Source organism: Elephantulus edwardii, unplaced genomic scaffold, assembly GCF_000299155.1.
Source record: "Elephantulus edwardii isolate Elephantulus edwardi_28Jun2011 unplaced genomic scaffold, EleEdw1.0 scaffold00004, whole genome shotgun sequence".
Classification (NCBI taxonomy): domain Eukaryota; kingdom Metazoa; phylum Chordata; class Mammalia; order Macroscelidea; family Macroscelididae; genus Elephantulus; species Elephantulus edwardii.
Window position 1 is genome coordinate 14,633,383 of NW_006399754.1, and position 22,231 is coordinate 14,655,613.

At 41.2% G+C, this 22,231-nt stretch overlaps 1 protein-coding gene across 1 annotated transcript in view; it reads right to left on the reverse strand.

Moving 5' to 3' along the window:
• The window catches only part of HS6ST3 (heparan sulfate 6-O-sulfotransferase 3), a 1,181,693-nt gene that overhangs the window by 44,470 nt on the left and 1,114,992 nt on the right, over positions 1-22,231 (reverse strand). The window lies entirely within an intron of this gene.

The window sequence follows — 22,231 nt, forward strand, 5'->3', positions numbered from 1 at the left end:
GGATTACAGAAAAAGAATAGATGCCTTTGATCTGTGGTGTTGGAGAAGAGCGCTGAATGGCCAAGAGAACAGGTATGTCTTGGAGGAGATTCATCCAGAGTGCTCTTTGGAGGTAAGAATGACGAGTCTTTGCCTCACATACTTTGGGCATGTTGCTAAGAGGGACTATTCCTTGGAGAAGGACATGATGCTGGGAAGGGTGGAGGGTCAGTGAAGGAGAGGAAGCCCCTCAAGCAGGTGGACTGACAAGGTGACTGCTGCAATGGGCTCTTGTGTGGCAGGAAGTGTGAGGATGGCGCAGGATAGAACAGAGTTCAGATCTGTGGTTCATAGGGTGCTTTGAGTCCTACTCAACTCAATAGTACCTAACAGCAACACGTTGCCTAAGGTAAGTGCATGCATATATATCTGTGTTTCAACATTCCTGTTAAAAATGAGGCTAATTCCTCAGGTCCAGAGGTGAAAACCCCACTGCTCTTTAATCAACTAAGACCACTGTGACCTTCCATAGAGTTTCCAAAGGAATTAAAGTCTTTATGAGAGAAGACTGCCCACCTTTCTCCCTCACATCAGCTAGTGGATTCAAACCACTGACCTCTATACTAGAAACCCGGCATGTTACAGGAACTGAAAAAGGCACCCTGATCGGCTGACAGTTTTATAATAAGTAAAACTTCACCCAAGAGTTGTTAGACTAACAGGTATCTCAAAGACTCAAGATTAAAAAAATTAACAGCAAGCTAGCAATTGTTGGCAAACTTCTGTGCAGATCTTCATTGTCTTCTAGAGAAGGTGAGGATGAAAAGAGTTTCAAGGTTATTTTAAGAACAACTTTAGAATTCTTCTCAGGAGGAGAACTGCTTTTGCTTTGTAACACATGGATACGTGTTTTTATATAGGTGAATCATTGTACTTAGCACCGAGTTACTCAAATATTTCATACACTCAGCTAAATTGAGTCTGGGGTAAAAGGAAGTAAAAAGGAAATGAAGGTTTCTAGCAAGAGCTTAACAGGTCAAGAATCACATGAAGACATTCGAGGAAGTCAGCTAGCAAGAAAGTGTCTACGGAAGAAGGGTTCGTGCTTTTAAAAACCAGACGTGACTAATGCTGGCTTTTTTGTGTATGAGAATGTATACTTCATAAAGATAAGGTATATATTCTTGTCGTTAGAGGCTATCAAGTCAGTTTAATTCATGGCAACCCTATGTATAACAGAAAAAAAAAAAACAACAAACCAAACCAAACCCAACCCACTGGCTAGTCCTGCACTGTCCACAGGATCACTTCTGTGTTTGTGTCCATCCTGGTAGTCTAGTCACTGGGCCAGTCCATCTCGTTGAGCATCGTCTGATGTTCATTAACCCTTGACTTTACTTATGATGATGTCTTTCTCCATTAGAAAGTCTTATCATTGTGCTAAATTTGACTTTTCATTTGTCTGTTTGTTTTTAAATTGTGTATTATTATGGTATAACAAAAAATCTTAACATTGCATCAATCTAAGTATATAATTACATGTCATTATTAGAAGAGACTCTAGCAATAGAGATATCCTTGCTAGAAGAATGTCTATTTGTGCTTTCTTGACAATACAAAGATATTTGATCATGTGGACAATAGCAAATTATGACTAACATTAAGAATGGCAACCCCAGCACACTTAATTGTGCTCCTGCTAAATCTATACCACGACCAAGATGCTGTTGTGTGAACAGAGAAAAGGAACACTGTTGCTGTTATGTGCCATCGAGCTGCATGCAACCCATAGCAACCCTATGTACAGCAGCTCCGAACCCTGCCCTGTCCTGAGCCAGTCTCACTAATTCTGGCACATCAACCTCCACTGACCCAGTTACTGTATCCATCTCATCTGGGTTATTTCTCCCCTGTGCTTTCCCTCCACTCTTCCAAGCATGATGTATTTCTCCAAGGACTGGTCTCTCCTGGCCATGTTCCCAAAGAATGTTAGGTTTAAAATTAAGAAAGGAAGGTATCAGGATTAAACCCTTTCTCTATATCTATTCAATCGTTGTTGTTGTTGTTATGTGCTGTTGAGTCACCTGTGACTAATAGCAACCTTATGTACAACAGTCCTAAAATCTGCTCTATCCTGTGCCAATCTCATTGTATCTCACACTTAGCCCCATTATCCTAGTCACTGAATCAGTCCATCTTATTGAGGGTCTTCCTCTTTTGCATTGTCTTTCCACTCTCGCAAGCATGACGTCCCTCTCCAAGAACTGATCCCGCCTTGCAACATGTCCACAGTATGTCAGATGAAACTTCAGAATCCTTGCTTCCAAGGAGTAGCCTGGTCTCACCCTCTCCATGACAAACCTGTTTCTCTTAGCAGTCCATGGTACATTAAATACTCTTTTCCAGCACCACAGCTCAAAGGCATCAATTCTCCTTTTATCGTCCCTAGTAATTGTCCAGTTCTCTGATGCATAGCAAGTGATTGCAAAGACTATGGCTTGTCTCAGGTGTACTTTATTCTCCAGACTGACACTGTTGCTCTTCAGTACTTTGGAGAGGTCTCTGACAGCTGACTTTCCCAGTGCAATTCAACTTTTCATTTCCTGGCTACTGGTGTCAAGAGTGTTGACTGTGGAGCCAAGCAAACTAAAGCTGTTAACAATCTCAATCCCTTCACCATCCATCCTGATGCTGCCAATTGGCCCAGTGGTGAAAATCTCTGTTTTCTTGATATTGAGCTTCAATCCATATTAAAGGCTGCAGTCATTGATCTTCTGCAGCAAGCGCTTCAGGTCCTCCTCAGTTTCAGCAAGCAGGGTTGTGTCATTTGCATAACTCAGACTGTTGATTATTCTTCCATCAATCCTGATGCCACACTTCTCATAAAGCCCAGCCTCATGGATAATCTGTTCTGCATATTGATTGGAAAGGTATGGAGCTAGGACCATCCCTGGCGTACACCCTCTCCAATTTTGAGTCATGCAGTGCTTGCTTGCTCTGTTCTGATGACTGCCTCCTTATCCAAGTATAGGTTTCACATTAGCACGATCCAATCTATACGTTGAGCAAATTATGTGAGAAGCTGGACTTTATGAAAAAGAATGTGGCGTCAATAAAGTTTGGTATGCCGATGACACAGCTTTGCTGAAATTGAGGAGGACTTGAGGCACTTGCTGTAGAATATCAAAGAATACACCCTTCAACATGGGTTACATATCAACATCAAGAAGACAAAAATTCTAGCCTTTGGACTGATATTGGACATCATGATAGATGGAGAAAATATTGAAATTGCTAACAACTTCATTTTACTTTGATTCACAGTCAGTACACTTGGTACCAGCAGTCAGGAGATGAGGAGACATATTGCATTAGGATAGTGAGGGACCTATCCAACTTACCGAGGAGCAATGATATTAACTTGAGGACTAAGGTGTGCCTGATTCAGATCATGGTCTTAAATTACTTGCTATGCTGCTGAGTTTCATAGGGTCACTATGAGTCATCTATCACTCGAAGGCACCTAACAACAATAACAATGACAACATAGAGCGACATTTGCCTAGTGGACAGGAAGTTATGCTACCAAGCCCAAGGTGGGTGATATTAATCTGTGGCACTCAGGCCTGGTTCAAATTGGGTGTTTTGTGGGTTGGGTGTTTTTATTTTTGTTGTTGTTTTTGTTTGTTTGGTTTTTTGTTGGTTTTTGTGTGTGTGTGTGTGTGTGTGTGTGTGCTTGTGCGTGTGTTTGGTTTTGTGTCTTTTGGTTTGTTTCTTTTGTGAAACATTCTTTTAGGTGGTATAGCACTAGTCTGTGCATTGTTGAACATAGGTAACTTGTAGTTGCTGTGATACTAAACACTGTGACACTGATGTGCCAAATGTGATAATGGTTACCCATGGTGGACAGTGTTTGGTGGAGCTTCCCGATTAAAACAAGCTTGGAAGCAGGAGTGGCATCCACTTCTGAAATGACTTGCCTCCGGAAACTTTATGAACAGTGCTCAGGTCTTCCATTCATAGGGTCGCTATGAGTCTATGACTTCACGGCACCTAACAATAACAACAACATGCTGCTAAGAGCTGGGCAATGAATAAAGATGATAGAAGAAAAATTGACGCCTTTGAACTGGTGTTAGAGGGTGCTGACTATCCCATAGACTGCCAAGAGAACAAACAGGTATGTCTTGGAGAAGGTGCAGCCAGAGTGCTCCTTGGAGGCAAGAATGGTGAAGCTTCGTCTCTCATACGTTGGACATGTTGCCATGAGAGGCTATTTCTTGGAGAAGGTCATGATGCTTGGAAAGATGGACAGATGGCAAAGGAGAGGAAGACCCTCAGCCAGGTGGACTGACACAGTGATTTGCAGCAATGGACTTGAATGTGAGGTGGGCACAAGATAGGACAAGGTTCAGACCCTGTTCACAGGGTCTCTGTAAGTAGTATTTGACTCAATGTTACCTAAACAACAAATGTGTAATTTAGTGGCCTTAATTTCAATTATCATGTTGTGCACTGAGCATTGTCCTTTACTTCCAAATGTTTTCAGTCCTCCTAAAGAGAAACTGTTATTTTTGTGAGTCATAAATGACTCATAGCTGACTCTCCAGTAGGTTTTTTTCAGAGGCACTAAATAGCGCAGAAAGAGATGATTCATCCTTCTCCTGTGAAACAGCTGGTGGATTTGAACCACGTGCCTTTGGGATTGCAGTGCAGCTTCTTACCACCACGCCACTAGAGCTTGCAAAGAATACTTTGCTACTTTCTCCTTCCTGCAACCCCCGGCCTGTATCCATTGACCTATGACAGATATTTCAAATAAGTGATATCAAGTAATACTTAGCCTCGTATGTGTGATACTTTATTCACCATAATGTTTTCAAAGTTCATCCATGTTGTAACGTATACGAGACTTTCACATTTTTATGGCATAATATTGTTTTGGTGGTGGTGGTGGTGGTGGTAAGTGCCATCAAGTCGACTACAACTTATAGTGACCCTATGAACAATGGACTCTATCCTGGGTCATTCTTGAGCCTGCTGTTAGAGTCACCAGGTCAGTCTAACTCATTGAGGGATCTTAATTTCCTTCATCGTCAGCTCTTCACCTTCCCAAACAAGATGTTGTTCCCCAAGGACTAGCCCCTCTTAACAATATGCCCTAAGTATGTGAGATGAAGTTTCACCATCCTTGCCTCCACGGAACACCATGGCTGTATCTTCTCCAAGACATAGCTATTTGTTCTTTCTGTGCTTAACTTTTTTAAAACCACCAAAGAGTTTTCCATAGTAGTTGCCCAGAAATCCCCGACTTATTACCACACCATCTTTTACCTTTTTAAATAGCTATCGTAATTGGCAGCATCAGGATGGATGGTGAAGAGATTGAGGTTGTTCACAGCTTTAGTTTGCTTGGCTCCATGGTCAACACTCTTGGCACCAATAGCCAGGAAATTAAAAGACGTATTGCGATGGGAAAGTCTGCAGTTAGGGACCTCTCCAGGGTACTGAGGAGCAATGGTGTCTCTCTAGAGTCTAAGGTGCGTCTGCTACAGGCCATTGTCTTTGCAATCACTTGGTATGCATCAGAGAGCTGGACAATGACTAAGGAGGATAGAAGGAGAATTGATACCTTTGAGCTGTGGTGCTGGAGAAGAGTATTGAGTGTTCCATGGACTGGAGAGGGTTAAACCAGGCTGTTCCTTGGAGGCGAGGATTCTGAGGCTCTAACATACTTTGTCCATGTTGTAAGGAGGGACATCATGCTTGGGAGGGTGGAGGGACAGCACAGGAGGGGAAGGCCCTCTATGAGGTGAATTGATTCAGTGACTGGGATAATCGGGATGGGTGTGTCAGAGACCATGCAATTGGCACAAGACAGAGCAGAGTTTAGGGCTGTTGTACATAGGGTCGCTGTGAGTCGCAAGTGACTCGACGGCACATAACAAACAAAATAAAACAATGGGGATCGAAATAGTATTTAATGTGGTTTTGATTTGCATTTCTTTAATGCTTAATAATGCTGAGCATTTCTTCATGTGCTTATTGGCCATTTGTATGTCTTTTTTGAAGGTTTCTACCAATATTGCAGTTCTTAATTGATCAAACCTGCAATGAAGATGCATTAATACTAATTGGAAACTGAAGGGAAAAAGTTGGGAACAAGTGAGAAGGGCTGGTAGTTGAAGGCCTTGGTAACAAAAATGAGGCTGGAGATTGCGTGGTATTTTTTTTATAAAATAATTTTTTTATAGAATACATTGTGTTGTTGTTCTTGTTGTTGTGTGCCATCGAGTTGGAATAGACCCAGAGCTGACCCTCCAGTGGGTTTTCAGAGGCAGTAAATCACACAGGAGGAGAGAGCCCGTCCTTCCCCTGTGGAGCAGCTGGAGGCCTCGAATGACATGCTTCGGATTGTAGCCCCGATTCTTACTTCGAGGCCCCTGAGCTCCATATATATAGGATTCTTTTCTATTTTGCGCATATTGAAATCTTAATAGATATACTTTTTCACATTCCACCTGTTGTCTAACGTTGCTGATAAAGTCTTTAGATGTGTAAGAGATCTTTTTCATTTTGATGACGTCTACCTTATCTCTTTTTTCTTTTGTTGTTCTTGCTTCTTCTGTTGTCTTTAAAATTGGAAGAAATGCAGCCAGGGTGAGCCTTAAAGGCCATGTGTTTGAGCAAGTCAGAGATTGTGAGGGTGATGGCAATGCTCACACCTGTTTTTCTCAGGGTCTCTAGGGATCTTAGTGAACTAGATAGCACCTAACAACAACAATCTCATTTGAGTTTGAGAATTGGATTTTTTTTATTCTTAAAAAGAAAATCTCTGTTAAAGTTTTGATAGTGATTGCACTGACTACGGTTTAATTTAAAGATTAGTGTCATTTTAACAATAGTCTTTCAATTCATGTAAATGGAATATCCTTTCTCTTGTTCAGTTCTGAATTTATTTCAACAACATTTTGCACTTTTTACTGAGTCTGTCATTATCATGGTTAAGTTTAATTTTAGATAATTTATTCTTTCAGATACTATTGCAAACGTTATTAGTTTCTTAATTTCCTTTTTGGTTTGCTCGCTGTTTACATAGAAACATAGTCTTTGCTTTGATCTTTGCTATGTTAATTTATTAACTCTAATGCTTTTCTTGTGAAATCATCTAAATTTTCTTCATATCAGATTATGTGATTTGTAAATATGTATATTTTTACAACTTCCTTTTTAACTTGGATACTTTTTGTTTCTTTGTCTTGCACAATTAGTCTGTGTGCTTCTTCTAATACAACATTAACTATCAGTGGCAAAAGAATGTATCCTTTTCTTGTTTTTGATCTGAGGGAGGATGATTTCCGTCTTTCTCCACTGAGTATGTTAGGTGGTGGTTGTTGTTGTTAGGTGTCATTGAGCCAAATACGATTCATAGTGATTCTATGAACAAAGGTTCTGAATCTTGCCTTATCCTGTGCCGCCCTCCGCATCTCTGAGATACCTGAACCCTTGTTTCAGTCACTGTTTCAGTCCATCTTGTTGAGATGTCCTTTATGGGCTTTCACCTTTCTAAGCATGTCTCTTACTAAGGACTGGAGCCTCTGAACTACATGCCCAAAATATATGCTTTTTCACTCTTTGCCTCTAAAGAGTACCATGGTAATTCTCACTCCAGGACTTGCTTGTTCTTCTGATAGTCCACGAGATATTCAGAACTCCAACATACAGCTCAAAGGCATCTATCCTTGTTGTACCAGCCTTATTCATTGTCTAGCTTTCAGATGCATAGTAACTAATTGAAAAGACCATGGGTGACTTGAATCAGTTGCACCTTAGTCTTTAAACTGCTATCATTGCTCCTCAGCACTTTAGAGAGGTCTTTGACAGCAGACTTTCCTCAGTGTAACACATCTTCTAGGTGCTTTATAATTGCCCTTTTTCAAGTGGTGAGATTTCTCTTTTGATTCTAGCTTTTTGAGTGTTTTTATCATAAAACAATTCTGTATTTTATTAAGTCAAAAAGTTGGACACAAATGAGGACTGGTGCTTTACAAATAGGAGTTTTCTGTATCGATTCAGATAATCATGTGATTATTTTCCTTTGTTCTATTAGTGTGGTATATTACACTCTTTCATTTTCTTATGTCATTTCACCCTTGCGTTCTTGGGGTCCATCTCTTGGATGCAGTTTGCTATTGATTAGGTAAGGAGCTTTCAAGCCATATTTGCAAGGCAAGCATGTCAGCCTCTAGTTTTCTTTTCCTGTAGGGTGTCTTCATATAGTTTTGGCATAAGGGTAATGCTGACCTCATGGAATGTGTGAGGAAGTTATTTTCTCTATTGCTATTTGTTATAGTTGTGGGAAAGATCAACAAGGTTTGTTCAAATTCTCCAGTGAAGTTTCTGGCCGTGGACTTGATCTCTATACTGAGAGGAGCCACAGCAGCACGCTCCTCACCGCTGCCCCCTCCTGGATCATTTAGCCCCAGTCAGAAGCCTTCCTTGGAAGGACTCTTGAAAAATCTGCCCCCTGTTGCCTCTTTTGCACAAAGAGCTACAACAGTGACTTGGTTGTTAGAGATCAGCCTGGCAAAAGCCTTCTGGAGAGCTGGGGGCTTCAGCTGGTGAGCAGGACAGTCCTGGGTGGCTATGTGGGTCAGAAGCTAAACATGGGGAGGGAACCCCAGTGAATGTGCAAAATAGATCCCCTCCCCATTGTCATAAATGCAAAATGTCAGGTAACAAGAAAGCAGATACGTGAGTAGCTGCTTTAGAGTATTGAGTATTTTAGAGTATTGAGAGCATCCGCCTCATTGCCAGAACCCTTGGACTTGTTTCCAGAGTTGTGACAAAATCGCTTCTGTCACTTTCTGCTTGTGTTTTTCAGTGTTTTCTTAGGGGTGACAGGATCATACTGCTATTCATATTGCCATCTTGCTCTGGACTAAAAATGTTCACTTTGAAATTGGCTTCTGTGTGCTTCTGTCATGGAAGCTCCCTTTGCCACCAAAACTCTCAGTACCGTCTGCGACAGAAACACATTTCCATGTAGATGATGGATGAGGGAAATCAAGAAACAAGGCTGAGTTCTTAGGTGGGTCAGGGGTGGGACAGAAATGAATTCATGATAACAAAGGCACAGGTGGCCTTGAAAAGAAGGGAAGCGGAGACTGGACAGAGACAATTGGGACGTAATAGCTGCTGTGACCCTAGCAATTGCAGGTGGTACACACAGTTAAACACTTGGCTTACTAAAAGATTGGTGGTTTGAACCTATCCAGAAGCACCTCATAAGAAAGATCTGGCTATCTTATACCAAAAATCATAGTCACAGAAACTCTGAAAAGCACAGTTCTACGCTGACACTCATAAGACTTCCAAAAGTCAAAACCAACCCCATGGAAACATGTTTTGCATGAACAATGAAGGGCTGAACAATGAAGAGGAATGATAGACAAATTGATGTCCTTGTGCTATGATGTTGGGGAAGAGCTCTGAACATCCCTTGGACAGCCAAGAGAACAGACAGTTATGTCTTGAAGAGGGTGCAGCCAGCGTGCCCTTTGGAGGCAAGAGAGATGAGGCTTTGCCTCACATATTGTGGGCATGTTTCTAGGAGGGGCTATTCCTTGAAGACAGACGTGATGCTTAGAAGGGTGGAAGGTTGGTGAAGGAGAGGAAGACCATCAACCAGGTGGATTGACACAGTTTCTGCCACAATGAGCTCTTGAGTGTCAGGAAGTGTGAAGATGGCACAGAATAGGATGAGTTCAGATCCACTATTCGTAGAGTCACTTGGAATTGACCTCAACTTGATGGCACTTAACAACAATAGCCTCCAGTTCCTGACTTATACCAGTTCCAGCCAACTAACAAATCCTAATTCACTCCACAAACATATGCATTGTCTGGTCAAGAGTTGCACTGATCACCTCTGTCAGTACTGAGTGTATTTATTTAAGACCTAGATATAAAAACATTATTGTAGAATGAATATGAGAACCCAAGGGAAGGGAGAGGGTGGAAGCAGAGGGGTGAGGATGTGCTGGGGTTGGGGGATTAATCATGGAGTAGTACAATTTGATGGGTGGGTGAGGAGAAGAGAAATGGGAAGGATCTGGGGTGAAAAACAATGTATTTTAATTTTGTAAACAAACGAGTATAAAAAGAATGTAAAATAGAATGTATTTTAATGATAGTATGAAGCACAATGTAAGTGAAAGATTGTATAAAACAATGTATATGAATGAAACATACTGTAAAGGTATTATTAAATGAAAATCAATACAAAATATTTTTTTTAATAAGAAGATCTAGGGATCTCTGTGCTGCAATACCCAAGGCCTGAGGTTCTAATCCACAAGCTGCTCCCAGGGAGAAGGATGGGCAATCTCCTCTCATCAATTAACTACCACTGAAAACCCGCTGGAGGGGCCCCTATGGGTCGGCTCTGACTCGATGTTAAAACAATAACAACAACAAATGAAAACTGACTTGCATCTTAGTTGTTACTTAGTCTTGAGACCCAGACATTATTGGGTCTTTCTTTGATTTCAAGCAATAATATTCTTCATCTATTAAACCAGGTTTCTTCTTTGGTGATAAATAGCTACGTTACAATGCCAGGTACAAGTGATTATTTATTATATGTGCTAAACTTCCTAATTTCTTTTTAATGAGGTCTTCTATTCATATGTTTTTAATTCACTAATCTATTCAATGGCAATTTAAATGCCCACTATGTTCCAAGCACTGTATGGTGTTGTTTGGGGTTTTTTTTGTAAAATAATTCTACCCTTTTGCACTTTGTGATAAATGCATTTGCTTCCCAATGTAGCAGAAGTTGAATAATGTTAAGCTTTTCTTTGATTCTTTCCTTTATACATAACTGCATCCTCCTTCCCCTATTTACATGGAACTCAAGACATTCATTGAACATTTTCCAATGTTTAACACTGCAGCCAAGTAGGTGAAAACGAATTGCTATAACGGATTTAAAAATGATTTAGGAACAGGGCCCAAATCAGATCACAAGCAGAAAAGACCTTTAAAAATAGGACCATTCTTCCTTGGTCTGCTCTGCCAACAAATTGCGGGGCGCGGTCTCCTGATGGTGCGCTATCACTTCCAAGCCACCACGCTGAGTGTAGATTTCATCTGCACCGGATGGTGTATTATCACTTCCAAGCTAACAGGCTGAATGGAGATTTCATTTGCAGCCCCGAGGTAAGTAACAAGAATTGCTTTTTATTTCTTCTGTTGGTGTTAAACCAATAAAAGTGTTCATTTTACTTCATTAACCAGAAAACGATTCACATGGTCTGAGGGCCTGCTGCTCCTTCATACAGAAGGCTCTTCCCTTATCCCTCATCTTAAACAGACCCAGTGGAGTTGGGAAGTCTCCAGACAATTTGGTTTTGAATTGGCTTCTATTCTTACTACTTAGTGCACTGTCCAAAGTACCAAAACGAAAACAAAGCCAGCCCTGGCTGTTGAGTGGATGGAGGCCCGTAGTAATGTTGTAGGGAAATAGGGAACTGCTTCATAGGATTCTCAAGGCTGTATTCTTGGAGAAAGACTGGAGGTTCAAATCCACCAGAAGCTCTTTGACATAATGAGGGAAAATCTCTTTCCATGTCAATTAAAGTTACGGAAAAGCAGCTGGAGGATCAGCTGTGAGTCGATTCTGAGCGCATGGCAATGGCTTGGGCTTTTGCATCTTGGAAAATGGACTATCACAATTTTATCCCAAATAATAGCTGGTAGATTAGTACCTTGCTGTTAAAAGCAGACACTTTAACCACTGTACCACGAGGACTCCTTTTGTTTGAAGCCCCAATAACTCATAATAAAATCCACGGCCCTCCAATTGATCCCATCTCTTAGAGATCCTCTAGCAAGTTACAGAGGATGTAAATCTTTACAGGAAGATTTCTCATCTTTCGCCCTCTAAAGCAGCTGGTGTATTCAAACCTACGACCTTTCAATAAGCAAGAAAACACCTCACATACTACATATCTCTACAGGAAGATTTCCCATCTGTTGCTCCAAAAAGCAGCTTGTAGACTCTAGCCTGTGAGCTTTTAGCCAGCAGGGAAAGATGCCATGTTTGAAACATGTTATTGTGTTGTTGTGTGCTGTTAAGTCAGAAATGACTCATAGCTTACCCTTCAATGGGTTTTCAGAGGCAATAAATCACACGAGAGATTACCCATCCTTCTCATGTGGAGCAACTGGTAGAGTTGAACCATGTACTTTTGGGATTGCAGCACAGCTTCTTACCTCTAGGCTACCAGACCTCCCTTTATCTGAAGCATAGAAACCCAAAATTAAGACAATGGGAAATATTTTTTTTTGAAATCTTAAATTATTATTTTTTATTTGTTACTAACACAAGTAATGGAGCAATTACCTAAATTACTTAGTTACATGTTTTACTGTTTCAGGTCTCATGGAGAGTTCCTCACAAACATAAAAGAAAATAAAGTTCCCATTCTTAATATACACCCCAGGTTCAAGTTCAGAACAAAGACTCCAAACTCAGGGACAGCACACTCTCTCATCTTTTCCTGCTTAACTAGAAATCTATTTTTAACATAGCACTAAGATTTCTCATTAGACAGAATCCGCACTATGACACTACTTACTTGAACAAATTATTTAACCTTTCTCAGCTTTGCTTTCTTTGTGTCTAAATGGTGATTAAAAATAGTACCAACATCAAAGAGTTTCCTGGGAGGATTAAATGAGACATAATATGAAAAAAATCTCAGCACAGAGTCTATCTCATAGCAAACACTAAGTAAAGGTCAACTGTTCTCATTATCCAAAAAAATTAAATAAAGTTACTTATTGAAATAATAAGTATTAATAAATAATAACAACCCAAACAAATATGTTTTATGGTATGAAGTATTTCTGAGATGTCTGACCAGAGGAGGAGGTATTTCTGTTTCCTGGATGTCCCAGGGGAGGGCAATGTTTTGTATGAGTTCCAGTCAACATGATGTCACCTAACAACAACACAACTTCTTCCTTCTAACCATTTGTCGTTCTCACTTCATAAATGATGGAAGAGGCTTTTCATAACACTAGCTAAAGTCACGAAGCCATGTTCTCCTGGAAGGAGAACCCACAAAAGCTTCAAGGGGACTAATTATGGTACACAGGCCTCTGCTTCTCTTCTCATGATGAGAAAGCAGGAAAGCTCATGGTGGCCTCCATGTCTAAGCTACATTTTCCAAATGAGTTTTACCTGGTTTAATTCAAGAGTGATAACTAATGTGGTCTCTGCCCCTTAATCAAGTAGTCCAGGTGGCATAGATGTCAAAGAACAGTCAGTAGTTCAAATCCACCAGGCACTTTGTGGGAGAGAGAGGTGACAGTTGAATTCTGTGAAGCTTGGTTTTTAGAAACACATTTCATGTCTGTTCTACATGTTTGCTCTAAGTTAGAATTTACTTGGTTGCAGTGAGTTTGCGTTTTCTGTTGTTGTTCTGCCCTTAATCAGGTAGAGTTTGATTCCTATTCGGTTAAAACTCCTTAGGTATTTTGTCCTCACTCAGGAATCCTTCCATTCTTTCAGACTGGCCAAAACACTGTTATAATAAATATGCCCAAATTGCACCTCAGACCCCGAGTTCTAAGCCCTTTCCCAAACACTTTAGAAACATCACCTCATGTAAGCCCGAAAATCCCTTGGGAAGGAAGAATTATTATCTTCACCTTTCAGGAAAAATCAGGCCGATGGAGATTACAGACCTTGTCACAGAGCTTGTAGGTGTTAGAGGCAACACTTTAAGTCCAGTCCTGTCCAACGATAGAGCAGTTGGGATCTGAAAGTCTTGTTCAGTTCTGCCTCTTACAGTCCACAAGTTTTTCCCAAGTTCTGTGGCTACCAAGCCATGTTATTTTCAATTGCTTCCTCTGTGTCTGAAAGTCAGACATTAAGTAAGGAAGACCAGATCAGAATCAATGGTCTTAAATTGTGCTGGTGAAGAGCACTGACCATCCCAGGGCATGCCAAAAGAACGAGCAAGTCTGTCTTGGAGGAAGTGCAACCAGGCTGCTCCAGAGATGCAGGGATGCTGGAACTGAAGCTTGCTTGTCACACTGTGAGCCGGGATCAGTTATTGGTGAAAGCCCTCATGCTAGGCAACGACCATAAACAAGCTAGAATGACACAGTGACGACAAACACGGGCTTGAGCTTGGTAAGGATAGAGCACGAGGATGAAGCAGGACAGGACAGTGTTTGCTCTGCTGTTCATCGGGTCCCTGTTAATCACAGCTAGATGACACCTAAAAACAATATAGATACAGTGGTGATAACTGTCTCAGCCCCTGGTCAAGTCCAGGAGACGAAGGTCAACCAGAGTCCCCCACTTAGGACATGCATCCCTCTGCACAACATCTGCCGGCGTACTTCTTTTCCCCTTCCCCCCCCCTTTTTATTATTATCAATTTTAATAAAATTTACAGAGACTTTGGATTTCCGTTTATTCACTGTTGCACTTTTCTCCCTGCCCACCCCTCTCCACCCCAAGTTCGCTCTTCTCTTTGAAAAGTAAAAAACACATTCTTTCCTTGGTATGCAATTGCTCTCCCTAAGTCCACTCCACTATTAGAATGTAAACTCCTGCCCCTCTTTCTCCACCAGACTTGTAGCATCAGATTTCCTCTGAGAGGGAGGTGAAAAGTCCACATTTTCAAATCTATCAATGTGTGGTCTTCGCAATCACCTGTTATGCATCAGAGAGTTGGACAATGACCAAGGAGGATAGAAGGAGAATTGATGCCTTTGAGCTGTGGTGCTGGAGAAGAGTATTGAGAATACCATGGACTGCTAGGAAAACAAACAGATTTGTCCTGGAAAGGGTTAAACCGGGTGGCTCCTTGGAGGCAAGGATTCTGAGGCTCCGTCTAACTTACTCTGGACACGTTGTGAGGAGAGACTGGTCCTTGGAGAGGGACATCATGCTTGGGAGGGTGGAGGGACGGCACAGGAGAGGAAGGCCCTCTATGAGGTGGATTGATTCAGTGACTGGGATAATTGGGATGGGAGTGTCAGAGACAGTGCGATTGGCACAGGACAGAGCGGAGTTTAGGGCTGTTGTACATAGGGTCGCTATGAGTCGCAGGCGACTCGACGGCACATAACAACAACAACATCAATGTGTGATTCTCTAAGTCAATTACAATTTAAAAATTATGGCTTCAAACTTAAAAGTAAAAGACAAGACGGAAGAAGAAATAGCATATTCTTAGGACATCCCCTTAAAAAGTAATCAATAATGTTGCTCTTTTCTGTAAATGCTTCCTTCTAAAATTCTTAGCAGGCCTATTTCTTAGGGTTGCTTAAATCCACCAAACATAATTCTTAGTTAGGAAGAGTCATGTTAGCATTGGCTAACAATAAATATTTCATTACGAAGCTTCACTTAAGAAAAAGAGTCCCTTATTACTGGGCTAACAAAGGCCATAACTCAAACATGATAAAAGTGAAATCAGAGATCTAACAGCCTTTTTCTTGCATCAAAAATTATTAAGGCAATAACTCAAATAGTTAGAGGCAACTTTATAAATTCCCTCAGATTATCATCTTTTTTTGCTTTGTTCTGCTTTATGATTTAAAGGAGGGTATTATACCACTGCCACACACTATTAAGAACTCAGATGCTAAGAGAAAGTCTGGTAGTTCAAACCCGCAGAGTCTCTATGAAAGAAGGACCCAGCAATGTGCTTTGGTAACGAAGATAGCTAAGAAAACCCCTTGGGCCTGTTCTGCTCTATCACATGGAGTTAGTTACCAGGAGCCAAACTGACTCACTGGCACGTCACACCAACAATACTGTGCCATTGTGCCTTATCTCTCTCCATCCGTCATGTGGCCTGCAGCAGTCTGATTGATCTCGACCCATTGTGCCCCCTTCTTTTAATTACCAGGAGATTACCAAAAATCTTCATATTTAATCAGAGAATTGCCTTCTGACATTCACTATCTTTTCAAAGTCCGAAGCAAGTTTCAGAAAGATGTTTCTGCTTTTAGTCTGACATTCAAAATTCTTTGCAATTGGGCTCTCTTGTCTCATTTTAACCTTAGAAGCTACTTCTTTTCAAAATTAAGATTCCTCAAGGAGTTGACCTACTTAGGGCTTCCATAGTCCCAGGCACTTTTTTCCCCTCTCCTTTCTTACCTTTTCCCATTTAAGGCCTGGCTCAATCAGAATCAGCTAAATCATAGTCAATAACCAAACAACTGAAAAATCACAGTGGCTGAAAACAACATGGATGCTCTGGTGTTCATCGCACATATGCACCAGAATCAGGAAGTTGTGATCACCTTACACAAAGCTGGATGAAAGAGCACTTTCAAATACTAATGGTGGCCATGCCCAAGGATCAACAGAATGCAAGAGTCTTGCATAGGAAGATAAATGTCAAGATTAGATAGTAACTTTGCCTTTCAACTTGTTTGTCTGAACTCCTCTAACCACCTAGGAATTAGATTTGCAATGTTACCTGTGGCTTGGAGGGGTGAGGCCTTCTGTGTGTTGGACTGGGTTCGGCCCTGAAATGTTTTGGTTGACTGGAAGCCTCTTGTTGGATCCGATGAGAGCTGGGCGCAAGCCTGTGGTCTTTTACATTTTTGAGGCTTGGAGGGGTGAAGCCTTCTCTGTGTTGGATGGGGTTTGGCTCTGGAGTAGTTTGAAATGAACAGTCTCCTAAGCGGTATAACCCTGTTCTATCACTTCTCTGTATTGAGGTAACTTTGGATTGCTGTGATACTAAACAGTGTTCCATCGTTCTATCAAATGCTATAATGATTGCACATGGTTGACAATGTCTGGTAGAGCTCACAGATTTAGACAGGCTTGGAAGCAGGAGTGGCATCCACTTTCTAAACTTAACTGTGGAAATTCTAGGAACTTAGAGAAAGGACAAATAGTTATAGCACAAGGTTAAGGTCAGTACTACATGACACTTAACAACAGCATAAAGGCCAGGCCCTTGTCTCCCTTTTGGACTTTGATAAAGCAGCTGGACTCTGTAAGGTGGTGCTGTTGTTTGGATTGAGGAGCTGTGTGGGTCATTTGGTTGTTTCATTAAGTAAGCCTCTTGTTTAGAGTCAACAAGACCTCCAGGAGGACACTTGCATTTAAGGCCAACGCCTTCTCTCCATTTTGGAGACTGGGTGAAGAGGCTGGACTCTGTAAGATGGGTTCTCTTGTTTTGGTTGAGGGTCAGTGTGGACTGTTTGGTTGTTTTTATTTAAGCCTCTTGTTTAGAGTCAACAAGACCTCCTGGAGGGACCTTGTATTTAAAAAGTTGGGCACAAGGGATTATATGTTAAACCCTTGTTACTATATTTTGGAGAAACATTCCTCTAAGTCATACAGCACTCTTCTGTCAGTTTGCTGTGCTGAGGTAATCTGGGTTTGCTGAGATGTTGAACTTTGTGCCACTGGGGTCCCAAATGGCATAATGCACTGCAATCCTGAAGAAATGGGGTTCAAATCTACCAGCTGCTCCATGGGAGAAGAATGAGCAATCTAATGTGTGATTAATTGCCTATGGAAGCCCACTTGAAGGTCAGCTATGGGTCATTTTGGATTTGCCCATACACACCAACAATAATTCACTTTGTGTTTAAAAAATGACTCTTACAAAGAATAGCCCCAATTTACAAATGAGAACACAGATTGAAGCTTAGAAAATTCTGGTAGACCAATTCAGTATAATGTTCACATACAATGTAAAGTAAGCTTCTCTTATTAACAGTTTTCTTTAGGGTATAATTGTTCCCTATGAAAACTAATCCAAGTGACACTTTTCCATTCTTTTTCCAGCATGGTAATTGATAGCAGTCAGGAGAAGCCAACTCTCACTAACAGTTTGAAAGGAATTTTGGGTTGTGTTAACAGAAAGGAGAACTTGTAGAACTGATGTACTGGCTATAATATTTAGCCACCTGAAAGTTTGGTAGTTGGGGATCCATAAGTCTCTCTGAGAAGAAAAAAAGGATAAGGTGGTCTCCACCTGTGAAGATTTACAGCTTCAGAGCCCAACCTTGGAATCCCAGTGAAGGGCAGCTACGGGTTAGAATTGACTCATCAAAAGGTTTGACCTTGGATTTGACTAAAGAATTAGGGTCACAAGGAAAAGTTAAAAGAAAGGTGGCAAGGTCCAGGTGTATCTCCACACTGGACATCAGCTGAGGAAGGCGCTTATGCCTACTGTTTCAAAACTTCTAGTCTAAGAATTCTTAAAATAAGAACAGCATCAGGATTAGAAGAAGACTCATCAACATCCTATGTTATGCAAATTACACAACCTTGCTTGCTGAATCTGAGGTGGACATGAAACCCTTGCTGCAGAAGGTCAAGGACTGTAGTCTTCAATATAGATTGACGTTCTACATCAAGAAGACAAATTTTCTCATCACTGGGCCAATTGGCAGCACCATGATGAATGAAGAAGAGATCGAGGTTATTAACAGTTAAAGCTTGCTCAGCTCCACAATCAACACTCTTGGCACCAGCAGTCAGGTAATCAAAATATGAATTGCTTTGGGTAAATCTTCTGTCAGGAACTTTCCCAGATACTGAGAAGGAATTATGTCAGTCTAGAGACTAAGGTGAGCCTGATCCAGGCCATGGTCTTCACAATTACTTGCTATGTATTAGAGAGCTGAACAATGACTAAGGATGACAGAAGAATTGATGCCTGTGCGTTGTGGTGCTGCAGAAGAGTCTTGAACATACCATGGACTTCCAAGAAAACAAAAAGTCTGTCTTGGAGAGGGTGAAACCAAATTTCTTCTTGGAGGCCAGGATTTTGAAGCTCTGTCTCACATACTTTGAGCATGTTGCCAAGAGGGACCAATCCTTGGAGAAGGACATCATATTTGGAAGGAAGACCCCAAATGAGATGGATTGATACAGTAACTAGGGCAATGGTGGTAAGTGTGTCCGAATCAGGGAGACTGCCTCAGGACAGGGCAGGCTTCAGAGATGCTGTACATAGGATTTGTTATGAGTTGTAAGCAACTCAAAGGCACAAAACAACAACAAATGAAACAATGACAAATGTCATTGTTTCGTGTAATGTAGATCTAATTGAAATCCAAGTCCTGGATTTATTTATATTCCTGAGCCAAGTTAACAAAATATACCCAACACTTGGATGGTTGTTGCTGTCGTTTGGTAATGTGGAGTCATCAATGACTCATTGTGACCCTGTGAACAACAAATCTGAATGCTGACCTGTCCTGGGCCCATCTCACGGTCTCCATCATCCTGGAGCCTGTTGTTACAGTCATCATGTCAATCTGTCTCATTGAGGATCTCCTCCTCTTTTTCTGACCCTCTATGTTTTGCAGGATGATGCCCTTTTCCAAGGACTATCCTCTCCTGACAACATGCACAAGCCCGTGACGATGGTGAATTGTTGCCTCAACACTTGTATAGGACTGAAGAATTTACAAAGTGCTTCAACTTGAATTATCCTTTAGGGCAGCAAGTCTCGTTTCATAATGAGCAAATGGCTTCGAATCACTGGATTTGAACACTGCAGAGTGAATTAGTGTTTTTGCCTACTGTAGAGTCAGAACTGACCCAGAGCTGACCCCCCCCAGGTTTGCAGATGTAGTTGATCACACAGGAGGAGACAGCCCATCTTTCTCCCACTGGTGACCTCAATCTGTGTGCCTTTAGGATTGCAAGGCAGCTTCTTAACACCAGGTCACCAGAGCTCCCTAAATTAGTAGTAGCAGACCCTACATTTAACCCTTTCTCTCACCAGATTTCATTTTACCAGATAATACTACATTTCAAGGAATATTGGAATTCTAAAAGTATAAAAAAATATAATTTCTAAAAAACAGGATCGACTTTTGCTTTTTTACAGTGTCCCAGCCTTCTTCTCATATAGCAGCAAATAGAGAACAGGATATTTTTTTTTTGTACTGTCCATTGGGTGAAAAGACAAGGCTGCTCAGGGCCGGAGGCTCTCCGGTTAAATCCAGATCCTCTCTGGCTCCACATAAATTTGAGGTCATCAATATTTCAAGACACATATTTGGGAAGGTCTGATTTATGAAAGTGCTACATAAAAACAAAATATAGGAAGCATGTCTAACCAATATATGTGAGTTTAATATTGACTTGAAGTCTCTGGGTGGTTCTAATGGCTACTGCACTCAGTTGCTAACTGAAACACTGGAAATTCAAGTTAACTCAGAAGTGCTTTATGAATCAAAGGCTGTGGCACTGCCAAGCATCTCTCTGGCTGTTCAAATCCAGCAGCAGCTCTAAAAGACAGAGACAGGAAATCTCCAGTGTGATTTATATAGCCTATGAGAGGACACCTGAGGGTCAGCTGTGAGTCAGTTCCAACTTGACAGCAGTAAGTTTGGGTCTGAGGTCTACTTCTGAAAATATCAGCCATTGAAAGCCCTATAGAGCACAAACCAATGAATACAGATATCAAGAGTTGGAATAAAACCCGTGGCAATTAAAATAAAGAACTGATTCATGATTAATGAATCAAACACTGAATTTATAATTATCATAAGCCAAATGAGGAGTTGTTGGTTAGCACCAAGAGCGAACGGTTCACCCCTTAAATGATAAGATGCTAGTTAAACCTATCTATCAGAAGCACCTTGGAAGAAAAACCTGACGATCTGATTCAGAAAAGCCACAACCACACAAACCCTAGGTATCACAAGTCTACAGTGCAGGAGGGATCACCAGGAACCAGAGATGACTGATCTCTGATAAATGGTTTGTCATTCTGATTTTGGTTATAGGCCAAGGGAGTGGTCAGGATAAGAAAAATAGATCAACACTCTCAAGAGCCAAAATTTAAAAGGGAAGGTTAAAAAGCAAGTAGATTTATGTTGCACAAAAGAGACTCGGCAACAAGAGAGATGCAAATCAAAACCACAATGAGCTACCATCTCGCTCCAGCAGCAGTGACAAAGTTTAACAGGGCAGCAAGTAAGAAATGTTGGAGAGGTGTGGTGATATAGGAATTCATACACTGTTGGTGGGATTGTAAAAGAATACAACCAATCTGGAAGGCAGTGTGGTGTTTCCTCAGAAAGCTGAACACAGAAATTCCAAAGGACCCAGCTACTCCATTTCTTGGAATATACCCTGAGAAAATGAGAACTGAGGCACAGAGACTTATACTTCAATGTTTATAACAGGATTATTCACTATAGCAAGAATATGGTAACAGCTCAGATGTCCAACCACAACGGATTGGATTGAGAAACCACTATACAGCATGTAGGAGCAATGATTTTGTAAATCACTACCTAAATTAGGAGGAACTGGAGAGCATTATGCTACGTGAATGAACTTAGTTCCATAAGGACAAATACAGTATAAGACCTGTAGAAATAGATAACTAGTAAAATGTGTCTGAGGGTCTAATGGAGGAGAGGTAGGAGCAGAGGGGGAAGGATGGGTGGAGGGTGGGAGTAGTCATAGGGTCACACAATTTGATGGGTGGAAGAAATGGGAAAGATCCAGCGTGAAAAACAATGTCTACAACCTTTGTAAGTAGACCAGTATAAAATAAAAATTTTATATTAAAACGGAGGCTTGGGCTTTCATGTTTTATTGGCAACATAACACTATTTCATTGAATCTATTTACCTTTATTGACCTAGGTTGTTATGGTTCTTAGGTGCCTCCAAGTTGAGTACAACTTATAGTGACCTTATGAACATATCTGAATCCTATCCTATCCACTGTCATCCTCATTGTCTGGCAAACGTGAGCAGCAGAAGCAAGGCAGCAGCCATTGGTTAGAGGAGAAGCGGGCTCAGAGAGACAGGATCTCCTTTGTATCAGCTCTTATCTGTTCTACACTCAGATCTCCTTAGAGAGACCACACCACCTGCTGTTGGCAGGTTCCTCCACAGCCAGACTAGACACATGCTGGGGCTCATGAGGCCAAGAAGCCACCCTAGTCCTTGAACTTCTACATCAACCCTCCTCAAGGCCTCACCATATCAGCTGTATGTGCCTAGCTTAAAAATGACCTTGGAAGCTTTGGGTCACTCATCTAGACCAGGACTGATCAATGACTTTTCTTCGATTTTTTACTCTTTCTCTTTTTTGTAGCTTTGCTTTCTAAATACTCCGACTACTGTAAAAGTTTGTAGTTCTACAAAAAGGTCCCTCATATGGCTCTACTCCCACATTCCTACAGCTGCTATAAAAAAATATCATTATATATAT